This window comes from Zonotrichia leucophrys, chromosome 1 (genome assembly GCF_028769735.1).
Source record: "Zonotrichia leucophrys gambelii isolate GWCS_2022_RI chromosome 1, RI_Zleu_2.0, whole genome shotgun sequence".
NCBI classification, from domain to species: domain Eukaryota; kingdom Metazoa; phylum Chordata; class Aves; order Passeriformes; family Passerellidae; genus Zonotrichia; species Zonotrichia leucophrys.
The window spans coordinates 106,413,409-106,433,339 of NC_088169.1; the positions used below are offsets into that span (position 1 = coordinate 106,413,409).

The following is a 19,931-nucleotide window of genomic DNA, read 5'->3' on the forward strand; positions in this document are numbered from 1 at the left end:
CATAAATAGAGACTAGAGGAAACATCTAGAGAGGGGAGAAGAAAAGCTGGGTTGGAAATGAATTTGAACTGGACTCTGAATTAGAACCTACATAGAAATAAACAGTGACACCTGAGATAAGGAGGGAATGCAGTGGCATAGGACTTGGGGGGAAACAGAAAACCTGTCTTGATTTCATGATGGATAAATGGAAACCCTTGGTGACTGAGGCTGATTCTCAGAGCAAGCAACAAAGGGAGCTGGTGATCAGGAAATAAACCAGATATTGCTGGAGGGTAAAGTGGTGAACATGAGGTGTCTAGCCTGAGGAATGCAAGAGAGGGAACTAAGAATCTTACAAGGAGAACTAGGTGATGTAGGTCAAAAGACTGGGAAAGAGTTAGATTGAAAGGAGATCCTGGACTTTTAATAGGAAGCATAGGATTGGAAAACTGAGATTTGAGAAGTGGGGCAAAAAACAGCACAGGACTGATACACATTTGTGGTAGAAGGCACAGTTTATCTGGGGGAGTTAAGTAGTTTGACAAATCTGTTGCCACAAGAGCAGGTCGGTTTCCCACAGCAATCCTGCCCATTCTTGACTTTTTTTTTGTCAGCAAATTTGTGAAATTGTTGTGGCCAATTCTGTCCCAAAAACCTCAGGGCAGCAACTGCTGCCATTTACTCCCCCAGTCTGTTTTTGAATATGAGTTTCGAACATTGATAAATGGACCAACTGGTTGTGAAAGAAGCGGGATTTGGTTTTAATTCTGAAAAAGTAAAGGAGGGTATTGCATGCAATAAAAATAATATTCACAGAAAAATGAGGAGTTTATAGTCTAGGTATGGTTAATCATTCTTGCAACAGAAGTTTGCCTCCAGTTGTGTGCTGTACAGTAATTCTTAATTATATTATCCCATGCTATTTTTGTTCCAAACTATTCTTGCCTTATTCAGGTTTTTGGATGGACAGAGTTTGTTTAATGAACAGATGTTCACTGTTTTGTACAACATGAGGCCTCAGGCCTCATTTCCTGCATTTTATTCAGATCCTTACCATGAAGTCAAAATGATTCTTTTCCTCAGGGGCTTTTCATGATGCTCATCACTGTAATATCTGAATAGCTTCTCTCAAAATAATTAATTTACCTTCACAACACCCTTGAGCTGTGCAAGTTTTATCTATTTTTACAAGCAAGCAATAAAGGAGAAATGAGATCAAGATTAAATATCTCATCTCTTTCCAGAGTGCCAAGTCTGAGATATCCAAGACACTGTCATAATTGTCACCTTTTTTTTTTTCCAGTTTCTTTTCAGGTACGCAACATAAAATTTTGGGTTTTTCTTTCCAAATTTCAGTGCTTGCTTATATGGTGTGGAAGAGATAAACTCAGGTTAAAGTAATAGGTTTTGGTGTACGATTGTTTGGGTTTATTAACACTATTAATGTTAGTTTTGTTTAAAAAATAAAATAATCTAGAATTTCACATTTTCAAAGGGAATAAAAATGAGGGCTCCCCAATTGAAGTAGCTTATGAATTTGTAGATATTTATATGTCAATGTAGTTATAATACAGCACTCTGTTAGTTTCTAATCATTTGTAGTTTGCTCACTCAGGTTTTAATAAGAAGGTAAGACATCATCTGTGGAACTTGTAGTGCCCCCGAACTAGTTAAATCAAACAATTAAGGAGTGAACACAAAGCATCAGTATGAATAGAAATTAATTTTCAGTGTCATAACTAGAGCAACTGTCTAGAATAATCTCGACTATAGAGAGAGAATTTTTTACAAAAATACTTCTCATGATATTGACAGGAGGATTTTTATTTAATCCAAGGAAAAAAATTATGGTTCTTGTTGCAGAAAGGTGAACTACTCAACTCGCTGAATTCCAAGAGCATCTTGGAATACCTGGTCTGCCCTGGATAAGATGATATCTCTTCCTCTGTGATTCTCATTGCCTGATAAATCCAGCTTTTTGCCTTACACTGCTGATTCATTATTGACTTATCAATAAAAATCATATTTGGAAGCCTTTAGATAAATTTACCAAAATGTAGCAAGTTAAATTTAAAATGAAACCATCAATATTTATATGCAGCATCATACCTGGTGAAGCTCCAAGCTTGCTGGTCTTGCCAGCTGGGGCCCAGAGTTTTCTTCTCCTGCTATTGCTTGTGTGCACCTACACTTATTCCCTCTCGCAGGGGGCTGCTTCAGGACAGCCCTTTGGCTTCCCCCTCTGTTAGGCCTATGAAAGCTGTTGTGCTTTATGTAAAAAGGAATTTTAAAATACTCACTGTGCTATGAGACTGAGTAAAGATAGCAAGCTTTATGGCTTGGGCCTTTTTCATATTAGGAAATACTCAGCTTCAATCTCTGTTTCAAGTTTAGTTCAATGTTTAGTTCATTTTTCTTGAATTGCATCCAGTGATAGTGGTAGTATTTAACAAGTGTGTGTGTGTCCCCTTTCTTCCCCCTGCTTTGTTTAAAGGCTTCATGCTTTCTAAGCTTTTGAAGTGTTTGTGGGCCTTGTTTTACAGACATGGTCCATGGTTACAGGTAAAGGCTCACTTCTGTAGGGCAGTGTTGCTGAAACAGATGTGCAAGCTGACATCTGGAGTGCTCACACACACTTCCAAGAGGTTCCTGGTAAAATCCTGCTCAGACAAGTGGCTGCTGAAGTCTCTGTTGCTTTTTGACCATCTTGCTTCAGGGCTGTGTCTAGGTGATTAAACACTTAGACCTGTCAGCTCTGGGCATTTTAATGAATGTGCCCTTCGTGGGTGTCACTTTAATATCTCTGTGCCTAATACTTTACTTAGCAGAGATATTTCTGTCACAGGTAGCTGTGAGAGCATAAAACACTCAGAATACTGGGCTGGGGATGCACAAAGATGAGAGATGCAAAGGCTGCTTGATGCCTGGATCCCAGAGCTGGGGGACCCCAGGGGTTTGGAATGAACTAAGAAATGGAGTTCTGGGCCCATGGGAAGCTACTCCTATAAGGTATGGTGGGATCATTTAGGTCCTAAGGTGATGCTGCTGTTTGGAATTTCAAGAATCCACCTGCCCCACCTTGTTGATAGGGATTTTTTTGTATAAGTATAGTTTTTTATTTATTTAAATCTTAATCAGACTACTCTGGAGAAGACAGCAGTTAGTCATTTTTAATGGCATTTGTGGTGCAGTTTTTCCTTCAGCAATTCAGCCTCTCTGCCAATTCCCCTGCTGCTCAAGCCTGCACTGATAGACTCCTCCCAGTGGCTGAACTTGGCAAATCTAGATTTTTCAAGCCAAAAAAGTTGCACTGAACTTCAAGCAGCCTTGAGTATTACCTTGTTTTGGTTTGCTGTACCCCAGCGTAAAATCTAGGGTGTAAAATCAGGGATGCAGTGAGCAGCCAGGGGCAAAGAGAAGTGTCTGCAGCCCTGTAAGCCAAGCAGCTGCTGTCACTGCTCCTGATATGAAAGCAACACTGCCAAGGTTAGGCTGTTTGGGGAACTTTGCTTGCTGATCTTTGAATAGGGAAATTACTTCTAAGTTAGTGGCAGGGCTTATGTGGAGTAAGGAGTGTGAAAAAAGCTTTGTTCATAATGCATCCTGTGCTTGGATCTTAGGGATTTTGAAGCAGCACAAAAGGGGTGGAGAGGGAGGAAAAATGAGCAGTGCCATATGGGCTGCAGGAAGAGAGAAACCCAGTTGTGGGTGGGAGTGTAATGCTTATTTAATAACAAAGACTCTGTGCCTGTCATAATGCATAGGGAACATGAAAATAGCAGCTCACACTCTGCTTTTCCCAAACTGAAGCTGTCTTTTGAATGACTGGATCTGACAAGGTCAAGATCTCTGTCTTGTGAATTTGACTGATCTTAATGACCTGGAACAGGGCAAGCAGAAAGCATCACTGTCAGAGGAAGGTTACCCAGAACACCAGAAAGAGTTAACAGAATCTAATATTTATGAATGCAGTGGTGAAAGTTGCTAACACAACACCAAAATGTGCAGTGTGCTACCTGAACCTCATTGCCAGCTCCTGCTCTGCCTTTCTCATTAGTAGGCAATTTGGTAAAATTCGTTGATGTTTTCTGTGACCATTGTGTGTGCACGCACATGACAAACATTTTCCCTGTCATTGAAGATGCCAAGTGGACTCCACTGACATGTTTGTTCATTTTTTCCCTGAGTGCTGAAGGAACAGTAGGTCAGAGAGACAATAAAAAAGTATTCTGCTTTTTTTTTTCCCAGTTGTATCTGAGCTACAGAAGTTACTGTCAGTCATCTGTGACCAATACATCTGGAATTGACACTTCCAGCTGAAACATTTGAGGGACATAAACAATGCTGAGAGCTCCTAGGAGAGAGTCTCTTTGTCTGTGCTTTTGTATTTTCTAGCATAGTGAGTTGGATCCTCTGGATGGTGAATGTTGTGAAAATTAGAGAAGACAGGTTTTTGGCATTGAGTTATTCAACAATCTCACACCATGGAAGTAGAAATTTTTATACTAATTAAGTGAAATTTTAATTTTGCATTATGATTTGGAATTACTTTTAACCAGGTAAATCTGCTTTCAGGTGTGTTGTACAAATAGAATCTACTATATACCTGTGATCTGATCATGCTGATACAATACTAAGCACTCACTGTGTAAGTTCAGTAAGTCACTTCTGCCCTTCCCATTGAAGTTTAGGTCGTTTTTGCAATTAGTTTGGTGCAAAGATGTCTTCACTTTACTTTCTGATCCCTGTCCTGCAATGCTGGGGAAGACCACTGGATGGAACTATTACATTTTACTTAACAGGATGATGCAAAACCATGCTTAGACTGAAATATGTGTTCCGAAAAAAGCTTTTATTAAATAAAAGCATTACCATTAATATTTGATTTTTTAAGAAAATTTATAAAAGCCATAGAGATAGCAGATTTTAAATAGTACTTCTATGAATCTCAAATTATCAAGAGACAAAATTTTCTCTTTTGCAATCTCCAGTTATTCTATTTTGAAGAATTAGAGTTGAAAAAACCAACAGAACTTTAATTATACTTTTTGAAGTCACGAGGGCTTTTAAGAAAGATACTGTGTACCCTGTGCAGTAGTATTAGCCAGCAGATTATCCAGCCAGAAGTTTTTCAAGACTTAATACTGTTTGGCAGATAGCAAAAAGCTTCCACTGTGGGAGATGTAAGGCAAGAGGCTTTTAAGAAGTCATGCTTCAATTATTCTGGTTAATTAGAAAGAAAGAAAGTCTGTAATTAAGGGAGTAGTTCTTCCCTATTTTTCCCCCTCCAAATGAAGTTGAAAGTTAATTTGGAGCTAAGATTATGGGGTTTATTTTCTCCTGCCTTTCACTTTGATTGGATGGACATGATAGCTGCTGTCATAATACTGTGGGATCTCCAGAGATGAACATTTTAGCTGATCAGCAGCTTGAATATGAAGAACTAGTTCCTATATTTGTAAACTTTAACAGATTAGTGTAATTTCACTCTTTGTGTGATGATAGCTGCAAAGGTTTACAGTAGAAAGCTGCATTTGTAATTTTCTAACGAGGCAGTTGCTAAAATAAAAATCATAAATGTCTGTGTATTATCTTAAACCAGACCCCTCTTGAAGATAAAACTATGCTAATAGGAACTCATTGTGGCATCATCCCCTAGGCAGTGACAGCAGGCAGATCTCATTGCAGCCCAAGCTCTGTGCACTCACACTGGAGTCCTGAAATATTCATTTGTCTCACATGTGTGTCAGGAGGTGCTGCAGAGGGAGACCACATCCATGGGTGGTTAGCAGCTGGCATGGAGCAGGGATGACATTCAGGGATCTTTCCTCCTTTTTTGTCTTATTTGTAGTTTGGAAAAAAAAAAGAAACAAAGCCTCAATGCCTGTAGCATCTTGTAAAGCATGGGATATTCAGGTCTTTAATTAAGGAGAGAAACAGAGTCATTAATTATGCCGTACAATATGAACATTTTGTTGTTTTTTGGGGGTTGTTTTGTTTTGTTTTTTTTTTCTTAGTAGTTTATACTTGTTTAAGGCCAAACAGTCCTGGAACAACAGACTATGGAAAAAGTAGGAGTGCTCATAGCCTTTCTATCAGTACAGCAAGAGAACTTGAGGAGCCCAAACAGAAGTTCAGACAGGTGACTGCAGTCCTGCTGAGGATCCTTTGCAGATGGTGCCAGGGTTCATCAGTGGGGTGGCTCTGATGATCTGCAAGTGAAATACTGAAATTCTGCTGGTGCTGAGGAGTTTGCCAACCTGTAAAGTGATACCAAAGTTAGGATAAATATGTAAACCCGTTATTTCTTCTGAAAGGGGAGGAAAGAGTGCCTGAGAGGCAGCTTTCTAAATATGGAGCAAATCTAGTCATTATCATGGAAGGACATGTCAAAATTGCCTTGTGAAGGAAAGAAACAATTAGAGAAAGCTATTTGCTTCATGGTTTTTGTCTGTCTTTTCATATTGCTAAAACCCAACAGAGAAAATCTGTTTCCGAGGCTGGACTGACCAAGCCTGCTGCTTTGTCTCCTTTATCATGACTTGGGTAGTAAAGCTGTTCTTCTTCACTCACCTTAGTTAGTTGTCTTGTAATTGATTTTTTTTTAAGAGGATAGATTTCACAAACTACAAAAGGCCTTGCTTTTTGGATATTTGTCAAATATGACAAAAGTAAAACCAAAACCATCTTATTTTTTCTGATAAATTAGCCTTTTTATAATGTTTGCCACTTGCATTCATTTAGCTCTACTCTGACTTCTTGCATAGCAAGAAGCATTGCACCTTAAACATTTCCCTATATATACTTGGTATTTTGAGGTATTTCAGGCTAAATAACTTCTGATTGTCAAGAATTGTCTTACACAGCGGCTGGTTTAGATGGCTTGTTCCTTTAGATGGATGTTGATTTAATCAATAGAACAAAACACAGAATGCAGTTGGAATGCTGACCCTGGATGGAGCTTTCCTTTAAGGAAAGGGAGAATTTGTTCTGTTTTATCATTATCAGCTGTGAGGCCAACATCTGCTTCTTGTTTCACAGCACCTCCCAGATGCTGGGCCTCCCAATCTGCCTGGCTTCACAGCTCCTCACCTGCCCTGCTCCCTGCAACTAAACTACCACAATGTAATTGAGAATTTCAGGCTGCACAAGCACCAGATGATGAGATTTTTTTTTTTTTTTTTTTTTTAAGCCTAATTAACTGTTAACTTGTTAATTGGTGGAAATTCCTACATCAGAGATCAGAAGTTTGTGCTGCTAATTATCATGATCTGGTACGTGAAGCTGTGCTGACACTGGCAACATCGGCAGACTGGGATAATTAGAAGTAGAGAGAAGCAAAAGCAGAGTATTTATCTAATTGATTTGATGGAATATTCAATTTTTCATTGCTCCTCTTTGTCTCAACAATAGGAATCAAGTATGATTTGATGGAATATTCAGTTTTTCATTGCTTCTCCCTATCTCAACAGTAGGTATCAAGTATGAGCTGCTAGACTTTGGAAGCTTGGTTGGCATCTGAGTATATGACCAAGCTCTATCCAAAAAGGCAATGTCTGGTTTGGTATAAAAGACTCTTTAGAAGTGTATATCTATACTTTGCATAGCACTGGAAAGGAGAGCCAGAGCTGATTGGTTTTGACTTTTTGGCTGCTGCGAATCACCTTGTGGTTGGCTCAGCACAGCTGCCATGGGGGATGATGGCTGTGGGGATGCTCAAGGCTGGTGGCAGGAGAGGCCAGAGCCCTTTAGCTGGTCAGAGACATCCCAAGGGCAGAGCTGGCAGAGTATAAAAATGCATAACATAGAAAATGTCCAAACACCTCTGGGGTTTTGTGTTGCTGAGATGGTTCCTGAGGTATTAGTCTTTTTTCCCAGCCCTGTGACAGAAGAAGTTGGGATTCCTCAGCTCTGGTTCTCAGGGTTGTTTGTTTTCTGTTATCTATTACATTCTCTCTCTGACCTGGCAGGCTGGGTTGAGGCACACTGACTGCCTTTGGGGTGGTGTTTTTTATACTAAAACCTACGTGTACTTTACTGACAATAATTTTCCATTACCTATCACCTATGTTAGACAGTCTGTCTCTAAGCCAATCTAAAAGTGCCACCATCACAGCAGAAGATGGAGGACAAGAAGGAGGAGAAAGACAGGACACACCCAGATTCCTCCATCTTGCATCTTGGTCCCTCATTCTAAATCCCCAAAATTCTCCTTCTTTACCCTGTGATAAATTAACTGTCATTCTACTTGAACTCTTGTGGCTTGTAAATATTCACACAAAGTTGGTAATTGTTTCTATGGGTTAAAATGGAAGGCACAGGTGTCTTTGACTCCGTGCCAAGGTCTTGAGTCCTCCAGGGCAACCCGAGGGATATTCTGGGTTCCAACAGACACCCAGTTGTCATTTGCGTGAGGTACTGCAGTAGCTTGGCAGGACACACATTCAGTGGTGTTACAACTTAATTTTAAAATACAAAAATGTTTTCTAATTAATAACTTCTACAATTTTTTTTTTTACATTTTGCTTTTACATACATAGCTGTGCTGTGGGTTCTTTTTTGGTTTTTCTGTTTTTTGTTTTTTTTTCTTTAATGTGGAAATGTGTCCTGCTTGTAGGATAATATTGCTAGGCCTGTTATTTTGTATTTCTTGCCTTTCCATTTTGTTCTTTATAGTCAGTGCTATACTTTTTTGCTTTCTTTACTTTCTTGAGCTCTTTTACATGCCAGTGCAGAATCTCCTTTTCATTGCAAGGGGTGGTGGGGGGAAGGTTTCTCCTGCAGTCACCTGTTTAGACAATGTGCACAGTGAAATGTCAGACCAGTGCTTTGTAGGACAGGGAATGCATTGGAGTGGTAACCAGAAGCTGTTTTGGTCATTTTTAGCAATATAAAGAACTAGACAGATGAAGTTCAAGAGTCACATGTTGGGTGGATATTGAATATAAAGGAAGAACACAAACGGGAAACAAAGCATTGAAAGATGAGTTAATGGTTGCTCACTGGTGATGTGTGTTATGGAGCTGTAACTACTGTGTGGGTAGGAAGGCAGGGGCGAAAAAAGCCAAGGGGATGAACAAGTCCATGAAAAATACAATTGCAGGTAAGAGGGGAAAAAATTGTGTGATGAAAAGATTTAAGAAAAGCCTGGGAGGAATATAGAAAGAAGTTAAGGGAATATAAAAATTGATGAGAAAAGCAAAGAGGTTTTTAAAAAAGATCACACTTTTAAAGAAAGAGTTTGAGATGAAATTACTTTTTTGTACAGGTAGAAAAAGTGCTTTTCTCCCCTTAGAAATCCTGAAATGCCCAACAGGGCAAGAATAGGCCTGGGGTGCTCCCTGAGAATGGCTCTGTCAGGGATGGGAACAGCCATGTCCTGCAGGGAAAGGAGGAGCAAAATCCCTCCCCAGGCTCAGCTTCACCTCTCTGGTCTTCCCACTAATGCTACTGGGAAAATTTCCCCCCTCACTTGAGTTACCTGCCTCCACTTTGCAATTATTGGTATCTTGACACAGTTTGGGTTTTACCTTGAGTAAGCTGGAGTTGCTGCTTTGCCAGGAGCATGGCCAGCAGGCAGCATTTAGCCTCTCAGGAAAATGCAGCCACTACTCCTCAAACATCAGCCTCTGTAAAAGAGATTTTTCTACTTCCTTGGTTGAAAGCAGCATGGGTTTTCTCTTTTTTTCTCCAGTAAAAATATCTCTCCTAAGTACTGGAGTTCCTTGGATTTGAAAACAGGTGATGGAATAGAGACCTGAGATGAGTTTTCTGGCTCTCCAAGTCTTGGCAGCTCCTGCAGGGTAAAAAACCCAACAAAACCAGACCCTCCCAGCTCTTCCAAAATCCATCTTTAATTTAGCATTCAAATATTTTCCTGCGAATCTAAGTGCTGAATTCAAATGCCCATAAATCAGCTGGGAATTCAAAACTCCATGGAAAATACAGTGGTTTAGCAAAGAAAAACCTTGTGGTGCAAATCAGTATGTTTTAACAAGATTATTTCTTTATCGGAGTTAGATGGATTTTTCTCAGAAAAACCTGGGGAATGGTGTGAAGGGGAAAGTACCTGACTACAGCCCATAGTTTGACCAGTGTGGCTTGTGTTGGGGCAGTGAGGTTGAAGTTTCTGCTTGGAACAGAAGTGTGCATTCATCTGGTGTATGTGTTCTGTTCACATAATGTTTAAATAGAAAGATTTGGATGACCCCAGATCAGTTGTTGTATGGTTCCTGTTACACCATATGGAAGATTTACTTTGCCAGGATTCCTGTTTCTTTTAGCTGTTCCTTTTCAAAAATATTTAAGATTTTACCTGCAAATACTTGAAACCTGCATACTGATCCAACAACAACAAAAAAAGTTGCATAAAATATATGGTGCATGATCTGGACTGTCAGTTATCTGTCACTTGTTCAGAGTTTTTCTCTTGGAGGTAGGAGGAGGTTATTTTCCAGTAGTTTGGCTGCACGTTTTCCACTGCATGGATCATGTGCTCATGTATAGTAATGTGACCTGTAACTCTCAGACTTTGGGTCCCCAGGTAGATGAATGCCATGGATTGATGAGCAGGGACATTTCAGTAACATCTTCCCGAGTTAAACTTGACAGGTTAGAGTAGTTCTGTGCTTGTCTTGTCACATAACACCCAGAGAGCATCAGGAGGGTCAAGTAATATCTGAAAATGAACTAATCCCAGTGAAAGTCTGTACAAGCTTTATGTCAATTTTTTTGAGAGCATTTTTTTTTTCAGCTTCTTACTTTCTATGTGTGTTTTCATGGCTGTAGTCCTCTGCTGCTAGAATTAGTTTGTGGCACTGTTAAAGTAGCAAAGACAAAAAGTTTTGTTCTTCCTCCCATTTGATTGTATCCTTGTTAATGTGCAGGTGCCTATGCCAACAGTATCCTAGAAGAAACGTGGATTGTGATTTTAAGAGGTCCAGGAGAGGAAAGCATAGCAATCAGTGGGATGCTGGCTGCTTCTGGTGCAACCTGCTCTCCTTCTTTTTCTACATGGGTCCACCCCCTACTGAAAAGGTCTGCTGGATGTGATGGCTGAGATTTGCCAGAAATCAAAGCACTAAGTAGACTGCCCCAAGCACAGCTTCCAGGGCACTGCTGACTTAGATTCAACTTGCCACTGGTGCTTTCCACCCTCTCCTCCTTCACTGTGTGTGCAAATCCAGGCTTGTCCAATCCCAGGGGCAGAATCCAGTACTTGACTTGGTTTGAGGGAGTCAGCAGCTCCTCCCATTTTAGTATCTTTGGCATATTTAGTCTCCTTTTCTGTCCTGAGTCCAGGTCATTTATGAAGATGTTGAAGAACACAGGGCTGAGGATGGAGCCCTGTGGAACCCCACCAGTGACATTTCACCAGCCTGATGTCCCCCCTTCACTGTAACCCTTTGTGCCCAACCCATGAGCCAGTTCTCACCCATCCCATGGTGTGTTTGTCCAGCTGTGGGTCGGACCTTTCGTCCGGAAGGATCCTGGGAGACACAGGATCAAAAATCAAACAATATTTACTGAAATTCAGAAATTTCATCAACGGTCTTCCCTTGATCCCTAGGCAGGTTACCCAGTGCACCTCGTCATAAGAGGAAATTCAGTTTTTTAAGGACTTTCTTCGCATGAATCTGGAATGGCTCTAACCAGTGACTGAGATGTCCTTGGGGTGTCTTTGAGCATAAACACAAATGCTGCTTTCAGCTTGTCTTAAAGCTTAATGTGTTTAAGGTGAGCTGGGATAGTGGAGCTTTTTAATCCATCAGGTACACTGACTGACAGTGCGTAAAGCATAGCCACTTGATGGTTTAGTACAGAAATGAAATCTTGAAAGCTTTGTGAAACATCACAGGCAGCATTTCTGTAGTAACATAATGAAATTTCCAGGTAAAATTTGTAGAATTGCTTGTCACTTTAACCCAGTGCACATATGCAGCAGAACAAGCAAAGTAAATTTTAAAGATTTTCAAAGTAGTTTTTAAGTACTTAATAACAAAAATGACAGAATAACACATGCATTTTTTTGAATATTTCTATATACTTTATCTAAAAACAGTGAAAGTATTTCTAATAAATAGAAGTCATAAAATAGTTACAGTGTGCTATAAAAATGCAATTTATTTTACGCTTGGTAATGCAGGATGGAGTAGAGTAACACTAAATAAAATCTGATGCAGTGAATCTGGCAGAGTACTAACTGTACATTTAGATGACTGTGCTATTAACCTCTTTCATATACCCTCTCTAGTTTGTGGGCTACCTTTTATTACAGCAATAAGTGATAAGGACTACTATTAGCAGTATGAGATGAATACTGGCCCCCAATTCAATTTTCTCATCCAAACTGTTATGACAATGACCTATGATGTCTTTAAGTTGAAATTAATTTTTGTTCAGAGGGCCAGCATATGGCTTGTGATTCCCTCAAGTCCTACTTAAGCCTGAGCTTGATGTTTTATTTAGAATATCTTGTATAATAATGAAGCACTGACTAGATTATTGTATTAGTTTTGCCCAGATTGAAGGACTTTTTCCAATAAAAGAACAATACTTCAGGAAACCACGTGCTTTATATTTGTATAGTTTTGTAGTCACAAGCCAGCTGCTGCAGCTGAAGCTGCCTATTGCATAATCTCCAACTGTGCTCCTTGAGATGTCCATCAATATTTATCCTTGGATTATATGGTTTTGTTGTATAATACAACATTCTTATAATTTATATACGTTTTTGTGCAATGTGGCTCAGAAGGCATTTTTTTAAACTATCATTTCCATTAATTTTTTTTTCCCTTTTAAACTTTAATTGTCCTTCTGGATAGTGATACTTTTGCTGTGAGTGTCTTACAAGTTATGTGAAAATATTTTGTAAAAGATCATCAATTTTCTCCAAGGTGAAGCTTCAGCTAAAGCTTACATCTTACTAAAACCCACACAATTAATCAAAAAATATTTTTGAATGCACCAAACCACAGAAAACCTTTAGAGTTTGTTTCCTATATATGTGCCAAGAATCATTCCTGTGTCAATGGCTCTCCCTGCTTTGGTTCTCCAATAGCTAACATAAAATGAGTTGAGCCTGAAGAATAAATGGGTGCTAATGATAATGGAGCCCTAAAATGTGAATATAATGTGAATCATTTTATAAATTCATTGAAAACCAAGTGGTGGTCTCCTATAAATTAATGCATGTGTGTCCTTCTTGTGAATATAAACTTTGAATTTTTTTCCTTTCATACTTTCTGTGATTTTTTTTCCCCTTTTATATACTAGTGCCTTAATTTTAATGCCTCTCTATCTTGATTAGGTCAAACTTAAATGTCTAATGAATTTCACTCACTTTTTTTCTTTAAGGGTATTTAAAGTTTGTGTCTGATTCTTATTATTGTGTTACGATAGCTATAGGGACTCAGCCTTTTTGCATGTCTTCATGTTCAATCCTGTGTCCAGTGGATCTAATGTAATTTTTCTCTGCATTGTGTAAAAATTGGTGTTTGTGCAAAGATTAAAATCCAAAATGCAGCCATAATTCACATGAATTCTTTTAAAGCATGTCAGAAGAATGTGTTCTACTGTAAAATTCCTCATTACTTTTTCCAAGTGTATTGAGCCTTGAAAGCTGAGATAAACTGAAAAATAAAGTCTGTACTTATGAAGGCAAGGAAACTGAATTCTGATCAGAATCCAAATTCCAAAGGCATAACTTAGTCTTAGAAATGCGTTTTAGGAAGATGTGGCACAGACTAATCCTAAATTCTGTCATAGGTCACATGAGACTGTTCTGACATTTAGAATGGTCCTCAGCCTGGCAGGCTTTCAGGGTGACATTTAGATGGAACTTTTTAGAAATATATCACCTACTTGGGGAAGTGCTGTGGAGTGGAGCAGATTTATAGAGCGAAGAGCCTATTATGCAGAACTGTAGATCACTGTCGTCCGCCACTAAAGCCAGACTTTTTGCTAATGTTCACCAAGTGTCCTTTGCTTTTCTCCTCTCCTTGCTAAAGTAACAATTCAATTTGATAGCATTCTTTTAAAATATTTTTGCTGGGAACACTAAACCTCTGTCATTTGTCTCATTGCCTGCTCAATCCACCAGATGCTTTTTCCTCCTTTCTCTTCCATTTTGCTTTCAGCTGCTTGTTTGCTCCAAATTTGGTGATAGCAACATGTTGCACATTTAATAATGTAGCTGGGTTCTGGATAGGGCATCCATCATATTACTGTGTACTCTATATATACACTGGCAAAAAACATAAATTAATGAAACAAGTAATTTCCAGAATGCAATCTTATTGTGTGAAAGTACAGTGCTACCCTGAGACAACTGCACTGTTATGAGAATGGAAGAAAAAAACATTTCAGAAAGAAAGGGGGAAGGGGAGGCATAAAATGACTGCAGTTATCTGTTGTCAAAAACTGTGAAATGACTATTAAGGAACACTTTTGGAATTCTGTAAATTATATGGTATTTTCTGGAATGTTGATAATATTTTGTATAAATTTGTAACTGTAGTGTTTCAGCAATGTCTAATATTTTTTGATAAATCTCTTATCCTTAATCTGCTGCCAACACAATTGAATTCAGACAATCTGAGTCCAGAGGCTCAAATCCCAAAAGCTTTTACTCATGCACCCTCCTTTTCCCAGTGTGTCCAATTCATCCAGTTCTGTGGAGCAGAGCTTTGCCTGCCTGTTCCTTTGGACTCAGCAATCAGCTTAATCAGCTGTACATGATAGGTACCCTTCATTAGTGTTTTGAATGAGGGTTTCTATTCTATATCAATGAGAAGGGCTGATAAATAGGTGGAAATAAAGAATAAATTATGTGAATGCAATGTGCTAAATAAATTCCAAGACACAGCTGAGTTTGAGTATCAGGAGGCTGTTTACTGATGACACTACAGAAATAAGTAATGGAAATTTTAAGGATTTGGTAGTGTAGCAATGATGAATTGTTTTGTGTGGTTTTCAGATTAATTAGTTCTTAAAGTCCTTTTTACTGTCACATGATCTCATTTTTCTATGTTCTCATTTATATTGCCACTATATTCTACTGCTGTGGAAGTATATTCTAATTAACTTTGTCACAGAGTAGTGTAATTGAAGTTACAGCTTGGTAAAGCGGAGGGTCAGTGCACCTTCCTGATGACTGGGGGATTAGGAAGATATTTAAAAACTTACAGTTGATAAAAATGCATGAGAGGAGAGCCAGTTATTAACCTGATTTCAGCTAAAAAGAAACCTGCTATTACTTTTGTGATATTGAGAGTCCTTCTGATTTGTAAAAAGCTCACTGCCACCTTCTTTCTATGCAAATTTCCTAAAATTATGTGAACTCTTGATGTTGCAGAACATGGGATGCTCAATTGGTCTACCTATGCAGATGGAATTAGGTGTTTTTTGTGCTAATGAAGAAAGGGAAGTATCTGACATTTGATCTTTTCATTTAATGATTTACATCTTCCTACAGAGATTTACAAGTTAAATATGAGAGACCATCCTTCATGTCATTCTGTAGAACTTGTGACAACGGGACCGGCAGGGAATATTCTCAGTGTAAAGCAGTAAGAGATTCACTTCTCAGTTGAGCAGGTAGACAGAAAACTTAAATTTCCATGTCAAGCCAGGCTGAAATAAATGTGATTGTGTGCAGTGTGAGAGTATCAGTTGTCCTTTTCACACACCCCAAAAAACCTAGTCCTGACATGGTAGTATGTTGCTTCAAATTTCAGAGAAAAACAAAATCTCAAAATGGATCAGGTTGTAAGAGATCACAGAGTGGGGGTTTTAGGGCTGTTCCTGCTCCCATGCTTAGGAGGGGTGTGCTGGATGTCAGGGAGATCATTTTCTTAATGACTGCACTTGAAGAAGACTTCAAAACTACAAAAGAGCAGAATAGAATTATTGAAATAATCTTTCTGCATTAGACCTTTTAGGAAGATCAGAAGCGTAAAAGGAATAAACTGGTTCAGTTTATTCCTGGTGTGTACACTGCTGTTGGAGTGAAGTGTGGATGTCAGTTTTTGTGGGATGATTTTCCCCTCCTTCCTGTTGCAATCAGGTATCTCAGCAGCTGGAAACAAGTATCTCAAAGGTTAAACTTGCAAAAGCATGTCTGTAATAACAGTAAATAACTTCATGTGAACGACTAAAAATACAAGTGTTAATTGAGTAAGCTTTTTTTTGCACCTAACAAAAAAAAGACTAACTACAGCTCTTAAATGCATGTTTGTCCCTGTTTAGGTTTTTGCAAAAAGCTGTAAAATAAAACTGATAGCTAGATTGATTAGAAATTGAATTGTTTCTTTATTAAAACAGGACAGAATGTCAATTCTCTTTGCATACAGAAAGGGAAAGAAGCCTGTCCATAAAGACTTCATGGCTGAACTTTTGTAGTACGGATTTTTAGTTTGAAAGAGTGAAAGAAATCAAAGGGTTGAAATGGATTCAGTTTTCTTGGGAGATGATGACAAGTTAAGTAAGAGTTTTGTTAGTTCATCTATACCTGTAAATTAATTTGATGGCAAAACTGACAAGTAAAACAACAAACTCTGTGATGGAAGTAGTGTTTCTGTGAATAACTTGTGCTGGCTGTAGCTAAGATGAACAAACAGAACACTCTGGCCTGACTGGAGTCATCATGTAACATTTTACAGAACTAAAGAAGATTACTGCTCTTACGTTATTGGTCAGCTCACATAACATTTTGATAAAGCTTTATCTTTCATCTCGTTCAACAATGAAGAGTTCTTTGAAATCCCAGCATATTTTTCTGCTTTTCTCGTGGAGAACAACCTTGTCTTTGCCATGAATGACCACAGGGTGGCAACATTAAAAAATGAAACCCCAGAGCATGAGCTACAGGTCCACGGGTAAGGTTGAGGGTTGGGTTGTGTAGATTTTAAGGAGAGGGCAAAGACGAGCAGAGGGTGATGTCCCAACCTTCCAGTTTTTCATCATCTTCCACAGTTTAAGACCTCATGGCTGCAATTTCTGACTTCACTTAGGCATGTAGAAAGAGAAACTCTGTTTGGAATAAAACGTTTGTCAGTCTTTGCTCTCATCCAAAAAATTTTGTGATGGGTGGTGATGTTTTATTCTTGAGTGGAGGAGTTACTGCTCTGTTGAAAGCATTGATGGCAGGGCTGGCTGGTAGTCAGTGTGATGCACAAAAATATGCTGCAGTGTTACCTGGATAAAAGAATAGGACAAAGAACCGACCTGCTTGCTAGTATTAGTACTCATCTGGAGATTTAGAGTTAATACAATTAATAAATGTAGCAGATAAATTGATTTTTAGAATGCTTAATTGCATATTAAAATGAAAACAACTTTATTTTTTTTTCTAGTATGACAAAAATATAAAACATGATTTTAAATTTATTTCTTATTTATTGCTAGTTCACAATTGGTTTGTGTTTTTCTGAAAACACTCTGCGTTTTTTTCTCTTTAAGCGCTTGAGACTTCAAAAAGCTTGATTCTTGAGGTATCTACAATTAACAGCTGCTTGCAATGAAGAGTATTGCAATGTGCTTATAAACGCATGTGCTACACTCAATTTTAGAAATTAGTTTCCAGAGGTGTGATAGTTTTCTATTCTAATATTCTAATAAAGTGAAGCAGGCTGAGGAGGTGAATTTAGCCTTGTTGTTTAACCAATGAATGGACTGTAAGCTTTTTCTCAAAAGGAGTTTTGTCTATGTAGAATGCGGTTTCTGACTCTTATGGTTTCCTCTCAGCTCCTTTACTGGACTTGATTCTTAATAAGTAGGAAGAGATTCTGAATGACTCACTGGAACTTTGAACTCCTCCAGGAGACAATTAGGAGAACATTTAATAGTAAAAGATTTAGTACTCAGGCTGAATAATGGCAAGACCTATTAAATCATCTTCCTTCATTTATTAAAGCATTTCAGTAAAACTGACACACAATCTACCTTTGCTCATAAAAAACTGAGAAAGAGGGTGAAAAATACCAGCTGCATATCAAAATTGTTATCAGCTTATTGTTAGGCACATTTGAAACAAGTGTGTGCTTGCATGTGAACACATCTACACAAAAAAGTAGCCAGACCCCTTAAGCAGTTTCACCAACTCTCATCTAATGTAATACATAAAAATATAAATTCCTTCCAGGCTTGTAAGTAAATAGTGGGGATTTTTTTTTACATACTTTCCATGGGTTTTAGGGTTTTTTTGGATTTTTTTTTAAAACTTTGACTTGTATAACAATAAGTGCTAAGGGATTAGCTTTTCCATAGGCTTTTCCATTGGTTTTATCTGGCAGAAGACAATTAAGGAACAATAATACTGAAAAACTATTTGCCAAATCAGTAATTTGAAACCTGTTAAACTAAGAAGTCACCCAATAAATTTGTAAATAAATCTCTGGTGGGTAAATCTACCCTACTCTATACTATCAAATTTTCATATATTTGAATTTCATACTAAGTGGCATCCAGACAGGATTGGTCCACATTGCTAGAAGGAATAGTAGTGTGTGACTAGACATTTATATTTAATATTTTGTTGTTTTTTTCTGTCTTGTAAAGATTTAAACTTCTGCCTTGTGCTAGGAGAATGTGCAGACTTTCCCTTTTAAGGCGGTGACATCCCCTGCAGATGTTGCAATTTATCACTTGGCTCTAACACAAATGTGACATGAACTCATTAAACTTCTGCCACGAGGTTTTATTGCTTTAATAATTTGTTGCAATATTTATAGGATAATGTGATGAATTGAATTGAATTTATCATATTATCCAAAAAATAATGTGGCAGAACAATAAATCAATCACATTTTAGAAAGTGTTAAAATTGTATTGTCTTAACATTCTAGATCCAAGCATAATAAGATCTCCTCTGAAAAGGCAAGCTTATTATCATGAAATATTTCATGGTAGACTGATTGGTTTGGGTCTTGATCAAAAATCTCTCGAGCTGTTAGCTGGTAGCTGCTGATGTAACTTTTTAAAAGAGTATTCAACAATGGCTTGTCTGCTTTTGGAGTAGACTGAACTCGGGAGCAGAGAATGAAGGCTCTTAGCTGAGCTGAGTCCTGCCTGATGCTGATTTTCTTCTAATTTGCTTGATAGTAGTGAGACTGTTCCTAGAAGTAAAAGAGCAGCAAGGAGAGTGGAGGAACAGAGAGCAGAGCAATTTGTAACAACCACTGCTTTTTGTCTCAACTGCCTTTTGAAGGAACCAGTTGCTAATTCAAGATATCTGTGAAGCCCCAAGGAGAGCTGGACTGTGTAAAATACAGGTATTCCTCTGTACCTGAAATTACACACCAATAGGTGTTAGGTAGCAAGAGAATAACATAGTAAAGGAAGGGGAAATAAAATGCTTAAATTAATGACAAAGGCAGTCACTAGATATTTGATCCTCCATGTTATGATTTTTTAATTTGAAATATGTTTTGTATTTGTCCAGCCCCCTCCACTCAATACACTGATTCATTCTAGAGTGATGCTGTGGTTAATTCTAAAATTGCAGTTATTGCTTTTATGAACTTTTGTAAACCAAATAATCCAAATCAGGGAGCAGGACACCAGTGTGGTGAGAATTATCTACATGCAGAAATACTCCAGACACCTCTGATGCAGGTCCTTGACCTACATTGTCAGCTAAGTATGCAGTGAGAAAAGGATGCAGACAGATGAGAGTACAAAGAAATAATTAAACAATAATATCTATTTGACTCAGGCCATCAGAAGCCTTATTAAATTAAGGTTTCTCAGACACAGAAGTAGAATTTTAAGGAACATAAGAATTATATTAAGATTGATCTTGTGAGTGCATACAGGATGTCATCGGAGCATAATACATAGTGTTCTCTTTTTATAACAAAAATACACAGAGAGACTGCAGTTTTGGCTTTTATTAAGGGGAGACACCTGAGTGACCAGAGTAATAATTGTGATTTCTGTGGTAGCCTGGG

General features: G+C 38.2%; 1 protein-coding gene across 1 annotated transcript in view; it reads left to right on the forward strand.

The window, feature by feature from the left end:
- The window catches only part of ROBO2 (roundabout guidance receptor 2), a 1,045,391-nt gene that overhangs the window by 46,551 nt on the left and 978,909 nt on the right, over window positions 1-19,931 (forward strand). The gene's annotated exons all lie outside the window — the stretch shown is intronic.